This window comes from Mustela erminea, chromosome 10 (assembly GCF_009829155.1).
Source record: "Mustela erminea isolate mMusErm1 chromosome 10, mMusErm1.Pri, whole genome shotgun sequence".
NCBI classification, from domain to species: domain Eukaryota; kingdom Metazoa; phylum Chordata; class Mammalia; order Carnivora; family Mustelidae; genus Mustela; species Mustela erminea.
The window spans coordinates 91425715-91436052 of NC_045623.1; the positions used below are offsets into that span (position 1 = coordinate 91425715).

General features: G+C 48.2%; 1 long non-coding RNA gene across 1 annotated transcript; it reads right to left on the bottom strand.

The window, feature by feature from the left end:
* Positions 1–6117: 6117 nt before the first annotated feature.
* Positions 6118–8392, bottom strand: LOC116568129. Its single transcript, XR_004276513.1, has 3 exons — positions 8348–8392; positions 7414–7845; positions 6118–6171 (listed from the first exon to the last, which is right to left on the bottom strand). It is a non-coding gene; the product is annotated as an uncharacterized LOC116568129 (long non-coding RNA).
* Between the last annotated feature and the right edge of the window lie 1946 nt (positions 8393–10338).

Here is a 10338-nt window from a genome sequence, read left to right on the forward strand (position 1 = left end):
GAAGGTGAGACTCAGCATGGTGCCCAGTCTGAGGGAAAATACCACGACTCTTTTTTTTTTTTTTTTTTTAAAGATTTTATTTATTTATTTGACAGAGATCACAAGCAGGCAGAGAGGCAGGCAGAGAGAGAGAGGGAAGCAGGCTCCCTGCTGGGTAGAGAGCCCAATGCAGGGCTCCATCCCAGGACCCTGGGATCACGACCTGAGCCCAAGGCAGAGGCTTCAACCCCCTGAGCCACCCAGGTGCCCCAGAAAATACCACGACTCTTGGGGGTGTGCCAAGCACCCCTGCTCGGAACCCAATCCTGGGTAACTACATTAAATCCTCACAACTGCCCGGGGAGCGAGGTGTATTTATTATCTTCTGTGGGTTACATGTGAGGAAACTGAGGCACAGGTAACTCGGCCAGGGTTGTCCGAGGCCAGGGCACGCCCTCCTGACCATTGTGCTGAGTCACCAGGCTCCTCCGCCTTCCCTGTTAGAGGTGAGCGATAAAAACAATTATTGTTGTTCTTGGGACTGCAGAGATGGAGAATCAGTGGAATTGGCTCTTTGGCTTAAGGAGGTGTTCATATATCTTCCTCATGTCACATTCTCATTAGATGGCGTATTCTACCGCCTTCCGGAAATGCGGTGAGGGCCTGAGGTCCTGCTTCCTTTCGCCAGTGAGCTCGGCTTGCGGAGGGAGGGATGGGCAGCCAACCGTATTTTACACCAAGAGATTGTGGGTTGATTTCACTTGTGCTTAAAAATTTATAATGTTTCCATCCAGACCTTTCCACACATGGCACTTTCCTTCAATAGACGCTCCACCGTGGTTCATAAAAATGACTCATCTTTATGCTGCTTTCATGTCACAGGCTGGGGGGGGAAGAAATCTTCCCAAGAGCTGCCCAGTAAGGAAGCTGCTGGAAAGCTGTGGTGGGTCCAGATCTGTGTCATTGCAGTGACTCGGCTCCCATGAATGAGCTCTCTCCTTGTACCCAGTTTGTGTGGTGTTACTGGGAGCCCCTGGCCCCCCACAGGTATGAGTAATATGCCACCACCTTCTTCCTGCACAACTACCAAAGGACAGGAGTGACACAGAAAAAGTCTTTTTCTTTTTTTTCTTTTTTTTTAAAGGTTTTATTCAGTCACTTGACAGAGATCACAGGCTGGCAGAGAGGCAGGCAGAGAGAGAGGAAGGGAAGTAGGCTCTCCACTGATCAAGAGCCCGATGTGGGCCTTGATCCCAGGACCCTGGGATCAGCACCCGAGCCAAAGGCAGAGGCTTGAACCCACTGAGCCACCCAGGCACCCCAGAAAAAGTCTTTTTCTAAAATAAAATTTGGGGGGCCAAGTGGGGCTATATTTTCTAAATATTTCTAAAACTTATTCCTAATGTTTCTAAATATTTCCCGAAGGTCTAAATTCCCTTTCCAGATTCAGCCAGGATATCCCAGGCTGGATAGGACCAGTTCTCTTCTGGATGTTTAGGTGTCGTTTTCAATCCAGATTCAGACGAACACTTGGAGAAGACAGTGTGCACCTCAGGCGGGGGCAGGGTGGTACCGGTGGGGGAGAGGTCTTACATCATGCCAGTGATTTGCCCTGGAAGTTGCTTTCATAAAGCAAGTGACAAGTAACCTCGCTCTCCTAAAAGGAGAGAGAATTGTTACCGTTTCGGCCATGGAGCATTGCTGGCTTTTGGCAGCCTGCACCACCGAACGGAAAGAAATGCCACACCTTTGCTTGGCTGTTTGGCTACCCTCCCGAAAATCTTGTTTCTCCTGTTAGAGACTTCTGATTTTCTGACTTTCCAGAATTCAGCGTTATCTTCAAAGATATCGCTGGCCCCACCAGCCGCTTCGTCCTCCTAGTCAACCCCAGCCACGTCCCTTTCTTTATGGTTTTGGAAGGTGGGGGTGCAGAGGGTAGGAAGGGGCACGTGATGTCCCCCCCCCCCCCCCCCGCAACCCGCCGGGCTCTCAGCTGCAGTGTTCACCGGGCAACAGCTTCCTGGCAGGCACAAAGCCAGACCGTCATCTCCCCTGTGTTCGGAGCACATTTGAGCTCTCAGCTGAATTTAGAGATTTAAAAATACCATCTTGTGAAGACTGGAGGTGATGTATAGAAAGCACGCCTGGCATCTAATATTGGTACTATCATTACTATTATTTCTAGGCAAACAGATGTGCATGACAGCATCCTTGTCCCTTTCAGTGCTACTGACCTGGAGCGGGCATAGAGCACCACAGAAGTTCAAGGCATACAGCGTAGTGACTTACACGTACATTGCCAAATGATTACAGCATTAAGTTTAGTTAACCTCTCCATCATCTCATATAGACACTCAGAATAGCATTTATGTGCATGTATTAGTGGCATTAAAAGTCACTGGGTGACTCAGTTGGTTAAGCCTCTGTCTTTGGCTTAGGTCATAATCTCAGGGTGCTGGGATTGAGCCCTGCATCGGGCTCTCTGCTCAGTGGGGACCCTGCTTCTCCCTTTCTCTCTGCCTGCCTCTCTGCCTACTTGTGATCTCTCTCTGTCAAATGAATAAATAAAATCTTTAAAAAAAAAGTCCTATCTAGTATCTATATGACGGATCCACTTCTCTTGAAAGATCCAAGAGATTTATAAAAAATATTTTAATTTTGAGATAGATAATTATAGACTTAGACCAGTTGTAGAACATAATATAGAAGGAATCCACGTGGCCCTCACCCAGTTTCCCCCAATGTAACATCATGACAAAGAAACAACATCACCGTATCACAGCCAGAAAATTCACATAGATACAATCCAATGGCAATTAACATTAATACAGGTCATCGACCTTATTCAGATGTCACTAGTTTTACATGTGCCCATGTGTGTGTGTTTAATTTGAAGAGCATTTTATATTGTGAATGAGGCCAAGACCTTATATTTTGGTCTTTTCCTTTTCTAAAGTGTGAGTCGGTTGTGATGGTTGATCTGTTTCTCCTGCCAGCCAGTGGGCTCCGTTGGGGAGTGTCTGTCTTCTGCAGCTTTCTGTTTCCAAAGCCCAGCCAGGGCCTGCTTCATGCTGACACCAATACCACAAACACGTGTGGAGCCCTTACTGGGTACCAGGCTGTGTTGCTAAAGCATTATCCTGTGAGGCATGTCCTAGTATTATTATTCTCACTTTGCAGGTGAGGAAACAGAGGGTAAAGGTGCTCAGTAAACATTCGAAGACTGAATGACTGCGTCGGCGAGGGGCAGTGCTAGCCCAGCCACACCAGCCTGGGTTCTTCCGGATGGCCCCTTTTCCTGTGATGGGGTCACTGGGCCAGAAAAGACATGCTTCTCATTAATTTCTTGAACATTTCCTCCTCTCCTGGAAGCATTGTGTAAGAGTTAAGGGCACCGTTCCCAGAGTTGAACTCTGTGAGTCCAAACCTGGCTCTGCCACTTTGCTGTGTGGCCTCAGGTAAGTTACTGAAACCCTCTGGGCCTCAGTCCTCTCATGCATGAAGTGGGGTTAGTAACAGAAGCTGCCTCAGGGGTTTGTTGTGGGAGGAATGCGCATGTGGGGAGGTGTGCGAGTGGGGCCTGGCCGGATTCAGAGTCAAACCCATCAGCTGTTCTACTTTTTGTGCTTTGGACACCACCAAAGCTGCTAAAACTTCAGAAAGCTGAAACAGAGCAATATGGTACCAATTTGTGGATCATTCCCCTTATTATAATTAAAATTCTTATTTTCCCCCAATGCTTCCAGGCACTGGACTTGAAGACTCTCTGGGTTTAGGGTGTAACAATAACATTTATCTTGGGAGGGCTGTTCTGGCCAACACGAGTGGCTTCTCCTTCCCTCCCTCTCCTCATCCCCTTCTCTTCTTCCATTCATAAATATTTATTGAGAGCTTGTGAGGCCCCATGACAGGCAGAGGGGGACCCAGCAATGAGCAGAAACAGACCCAGTCCTGCCCCGATGAAGCTTGCATTCCACGGGAGAGAAAGGCATGGTTCCAATAGCCACACAGTGGCAATGATATCAAGCTGCCCAAGAAGACAGGTTGGGGGGCGCGTACAGGTCCCCCCTCCCCCCGCCCATTCCCTGCTGACCAGAGGGCTGCAGTGCCCAGCCCGGAAGCTGGAGGAAGCAGGCAGGCTGTCAACCGTCAGGTCACTCTTGAAACTGAGCTGGGAGAAGGCCTTGGTTTGCAGAGTGATGATCACAGGAGACATGTGGCTTCTCGCCACTTTTGCTGCTGTGAACGTTCATGTACAACCTTTGTGTCCATGAATCTTTTCGTTTCTTCTGGGTGTGTGTGTCAGGAGCGGAAGTGCCGGGTCATGGGGGACCTCTGCTGAACTTTCGGAGGAGATGCCAAAATGTGCAGGTTCCAACATTTCTTGTTCTCTCTCTGGCATACAATTTTATTGAGGTATAATTTATATTCCATAAAGCCTACCCATTGTAAGTATACAATTCAGTGCTTTTTAGTAAATTTACTGAGTCGTGCAACCATCACCACAATCGAGTTTTAAGACATTTTTTACCACCTCTAGGATCCCTAGTGCCCACTTATAGTTAATCCTCCTTCCCATTCTGAGCCCTAGGCAACCACAAATCTAATTTCTGTCTCTATAGATTTTCCTTTTCTGGACATTTCACATACATGGAACCTTACACATCACTCCTTACAATTGGCCTAATGATTTTACAGATCGTCTGTGTTGTGGGAAGTTTTCAGCTCTGTATTCCTTTTTATTGCTAAGTAATATTCCGTTGTATGGATATACCACCCTTGGTTTACCCATTCACCTGTAAATGGACATCTGGGTTGTTTCCAGTCTTAGGGTATTTTTTAAAAAGATTTTATTTATTTATTATTTGTCAGAGAGAGAGAGAGAGACAGACAGACAGACAGACAACACAAGCATGGGGAGCAGCAGGCAGAGGGAGAAGCAGGCTCCTCACTGAGCAGGGATCCTGATGCAGAACTCGATCCCAGGACCCTAGGATCACGATCTGAACCAAAGGCAGATCTCAAACGACTGAGCCACCCAGGCGTCCCCCAGTTTTAGGGTATTACAAATAAATCTGCTATGAACGTTCATGTCCAAGTGTTTGTGTCGATGCCTGCTTTTCTTTCTCTTGGGTAAACACCTGGGAGTGACAATTGCTGGATCATATGAAAAACACATATTTAACCTCTTAAGAAACAGCCAAACTATTATGAAAGCATCTGCACCATATTACTCTCCAGTCACCAGTGTATGAAAGTTCCAGTTTCTCCCTGATCTCAGTGCCATGGTTGTTGACTGTCCTTTCCAGCTCCTCCCCTTGGGGGAAAGTGTCCTCTTCCCACCCAGGCTGGGATCTGGGACACGAAGTGCTCAGGCTTCAGGAACAGGGCCACAGAGCAGGATGGAAGCCCAGGGGTGCAGATCAGGCCCAGAGAGCACAGGGGAGAGAGATTGGAAGAAGAAATTGGGGTTGGAACCAGGAGCGCCGGGCCAGACCTGGTGAGGCCCGAAGTCCGGAAAAGCCTGGAGAGTAAGGCTGGGAATGTTCCTGTAGGATAGTGAGGAGGGTTGCCCTCTCCCTGGGAATGGGTAGGACTCAGATGGCCAGCAGCACTCAGGCTAGTTCCAGAAGCCCAGCCCTCCTGAGTCTCGGTTCCAGTTCCATGGAACAAAGAGACCCTTGTCCCCTGTGCTCCCACCTCCACGCTTGGAGACAACCACAGAGTGGGTGTCCAAAAGAAGCAGCATCCTGTTCTCCCCAGGGTTCACACGGCCCTCCCCCAAATGTTAATCAGGACAAGATTTAGGGAAGAAAGTTCCCGATCAGCGGGTGGCAGGTAGGAGGCCGGCCTGGGCCCCTGAGCCCTCAGTAAATCACCCTGTTCACTTGGCGTCTTGCTAGATTGCAATTACAATCCTTCAGGCCCGACACAAAATCATTGGGCTGGAGAGAGGACAGTACCCGGCTAATGTGTTTAACAATAACTAACCTGGTTAAGCCCTGACTCTATTGAAAATGAGAAAGTGCGGATGGGCCTAATCGATTGGGCCTCAGCCCAATTTACTCCGGAGCTGGCTTTGGATTTCAGTTAAGTGGGCCGCTCCGAAAACAGGGATACTCATTCTATCAAATTACCTCTTTGATCATAGAATTCAGATTCTGCAGAGTTGTCTTGCGTCCGCCGTGGGGGCTGGTGGATGGAGGGGACAGGGCTTCGGTGCACACACTTGTTCTCGGGCACACCACCCCCTCCCCCTGCCCACACAAGTGTGCACACAAGCCTTCTCAGAGTGAGAAGTGTTAGTAAATATTTATCTCCCCCTCACCCAGGGAGTTGAAAATATGGATTTGATCAAATACTCATTTACTTCCCACCCACCCCCGCTCCCCACCCCCTTGGCCTCTTGGCAGATAAATGATGTTATTTGAAGGTATTCTTGAAATTTCTGACGGAGACTGTTTCTTAAGTGCTTTTAGAGCAGGCCTATACTTTGTAATCCTTGTCATATTCTGGCTAGTAAACTCCTGGCCTTTAAAAGCCGGAACCTTACTCTGTTTCCTGAATACGAGGGAATAGGTCATTAACTGTGAATTTCAAATGAAGCAGATTTACAGTATATATCACAGAAATACGTTTATGAGAGACAGCAAATACCAAGGAATCCATGGAGCAGAAAAAACCAAGAACCCAGGCAAAGATCAGCTGATCTGGGGAACTGAACCTGTTCCCCTGTGCCCCCACTCTCCCAGCCCCCTCCCATTTCCACCCCAGGTTTTTGTGCCCGATTTGGCCAAGCACAGGTCTCTTGTTCCAGGTTCCTGATAGAAACACCTTTCTGGTTCCATTCTACGCCCACCCTAGTGGGAAACCCTACAGGGTGAGGCCCCTGGAGATTATGAACCTGGAAACGCCGCTGGCTGGAGATTAATTGTGGGGCCACATGAGCTCAGATGAAGATGGGGAGCTGGAGTGGGTTGGGGTGGATTGGGGAAACGGGAGGCAGAGCCAGGGAAGCATGATTGAGGTCTGGTCAGCTGGTCTGTGGTCCGTGTTATGTGTCTGCCTGGCTGGGCTCCGGTATCTAGTTATTTAACCAAACACTCATCTAGGTGTCGCTGTGAAGGGATTTTGTAGCTGTGGTCCATGTGTGCAATCAGTTGTCTGTAAAGTAAAGGAGATCACCCTTGATGGTGTGGGTGGTATTCACCCAATCAACTGGAAGCTTTAAGAGCAAAACCCGAGGTTTCCCAGAGAAGAAGTCTGCCTCAAATCCTGCCCGAGGTTTTCACCTATGCCCCAAAGATTTTGGACTCCTGACCCCACCACCGAGTGAGCCAATTCCCTTAGGTAAACCTATCCACTTCCTTATCCTCTTCTGTTTCCCTGGAGAATCCTACTGATATATCGGGTTTCTGGCAATGATTTTCGTACCTTTGCCTCATGATTTCTGCGTACCCTTCTTTACATGCTGCCGTCTTGAAGCGCCGGTGCTTGTGTAAATGCTTCATCCTGCACGTGTGCATTGGAGGGTCGAGTGAGCAGAAGCTGGTTCCACTCTTGTGACCCTTGCCTAGACAAACTCTCACTTCTTCGGGCTTTCTGCAGGGTGGCAGACACTGTTGGCTGCTCAAGCAACAGCCCTCACCTGTCTTCTTCTATAACTAAACCCCAGTTTTGTTCTAGGGCCAGGGCTTTGGTCATGATTGGTCTTGGCCACCCCCTCGGCTGGTGATGGGTCCTGAGGTATGCATGTGACCCTGTTCTGGCCCAGAAGACATTTGGAGGAAAGCTGCTGGGGTCTCTGGGACAATTTCCTCCTTGATTAGAGAGGCCTGTGTAGTGGTCCCCTTTTCTCTCTTTTTGCTTAAAAAAATTGAGATATAAACAAATGCACTGTGAAGTGCACATGTCTTGGTGAATTTTTGCATCTGTACTCATGCATCTACTGTTCAGATCAAAATATGAAACATTTCCAGCATTCTAGAAGGTTCCCTTATGTCCCACCAAGCCCGTAACCCCTATCAGGGGCAACCATTATTCTGCCTTGTGTCACCATAGTCAGTATTGTCTGCTCTGTTTTGCTTCTGAGTGGGATCATCCAATATGTCTTCTTCTGTGTTTATCTTCTTTAAAAAACAACAACTATCTATCTGAGCAGTTTGAAGTTCACAGCAAAAGTGAGAGGAGAGTACAGAATCCTGTATACCCCTTCCTCCCACACATACTTGGCTACCCCATTACCCATTATCAGTATCTCTATGTCTTGAACAGCATTATCCATGCTATTACTTGTAGCAATACTTAATTCTTTTATTTTTAAATTGCTGTGGGATTTCCATGTGTGAATACATCAAAATTTATTTACCCATCATGGACATTTGGACCGCCTTTCCTGCCTTGGACAGTGCTGTGGGAGGAGGTAATGCCTGGAGCTATGGCAGCCACATTGCTATTGTGAGGAAATAAATGTTCAGATAAAAGCTGATAGCTGATTGGCTGAAGATGGCAGGAAGGAAGGGAAAAGGGGCCATAGGGTTTCTTAGAGCCCTTAAACTAACCCTGACTCTGCCTTTCTTTTACCTTAACTTGCTAAGCTAACATAAATGCCCTCATGGCTTGAGCTGCTTTTATTCAGGTTTTCTATTTTTACTCAAGTTTTCTATTGTTTGGAACCAAAAATATTCTTTTTTTTTTTTTAAAGATTTTATTTATTTATTTGACAGAGAGAAATCACAAGTAGATGGAGAGGCAGGCAGAGAGAGAGAGAGGGAAGCAGGCTCCCTGCTGAGCAGAGAGCCCGATGCGGGACTCGATCCCAGGACCCTGAGATCATGATCTGAGCCGAAGGCAGCGGCTTAACCCACTGAGCCACCCAGGCGCCCTGGAACCAAAAATATTCTGACACAGAGTTCAGACTCTCCTTCTGGACCCAGGCCATGGGACACTTTTTTCCATGGAGCATTGGAAGCACTTGGCCCTGCTAGGCCCCTCTCTCACTTTGGCCTCCTGTAGCCCTATGTGCCCCATCATTAACCACGAATTCACTTACACCACCCAGTCTCATTTTCGTCCTACTGGAGCATCATTGGAATTATTCTCAGAGCCCAGAGCAACAGAGCTGAGACCTTGCAGATTCAACATTTATGGTTTTGACTACTCATTGGCGTCCAAGAAGGTCTCCCATATATAGTTATTTGCAGTGTGCCTGGAGGATAAATTGGAACCCATTCTACAGGAATTTTTATTGGTCAGCCAGGTAGAGTATTGCCGAGATCCCCAGCCTCGGCCACTGACCTTGACTTTGACCCCTACTTGTAGTGCAGCTATGCTCAAATCTCTCAGCAAAGCCAACTGACCTAGTTCAGACCCCACTTTCTCTAGGAAGCCTTCCCAGACATCCCCTCCAACCACACGATGTTCCCATGACTGAACTCCTGTGGGACTGCGCTTGTACTTGGAAGAACTTAATTTTGTCTTGAGGTCATTCATTTATTCAGTTCCTATTTATCAAGCCCCTACTGTAAGGGGCTCTTCTAACCCCAGGGGATATAGTGGTGAACAAAACAAACCTGGGGCCTGCCTTCATGGAGGGTTTTGTCTAGTGGGGAGGTAGAAGGTGTATCAGCCGCAGATCAGGTGGCTCACAGCTCCGATGGCAATGTGTGCTGCCAAGGGGACAGGGACAGTAGGGGCAGTGGGTAGTAGATAATATTTTCAATAGGATTTTTGGGAGGACTTCAATGGTAAGTGATGGCATGAGCCCTGGGGGGTGACTGGAAGGGTGTTCCAGGCAGAGGGAATGGAACAGCTAGTGCAAAGACTTCTGGGTGTGGTGAGCAAGGAGGCCAGTGTGGCTGGTGCAGGGGGTGTGAGGGGCAGAGGGGGATGGATGGGAGTTGAGGTCTGATCACCCAGTGCCTTGCAGGCCATGCTGAGTGTTTCTGATTTGGCTCTGCGTGACGTGGGCGGGGCTGGAGGCTTTGAACATGACCTTCTTTTCAAAGAGCTCTCAGCAGGGAGTCCAGTCCAGTTGTGAGAGAGGGTGGTGTCAGGGTCTATGGCCATGGGGACGATTGCATAACCTGCCCTCAAATCTCAGTCCCATCATTTCATGGTTGCTTCACCTCTCTGTGCCTTAGTTTCTCATCTGTAAAGTGGGGATAAGAGTACTTACTTCACAGAGTCAGTGTGAAGATTGAATGACTTAATACGGAAGGTGTTTAGAACAGGGCCTGGTGCGCAGCATGTGGGACAAGTGTTAGCTTTTACTCGGGGGTGACACCAGTAAGACTTGCTGCGTTAGGTTCTGCACTGCAGAATAGGGGACATGTTCGCGTGCATGCACACACACACACA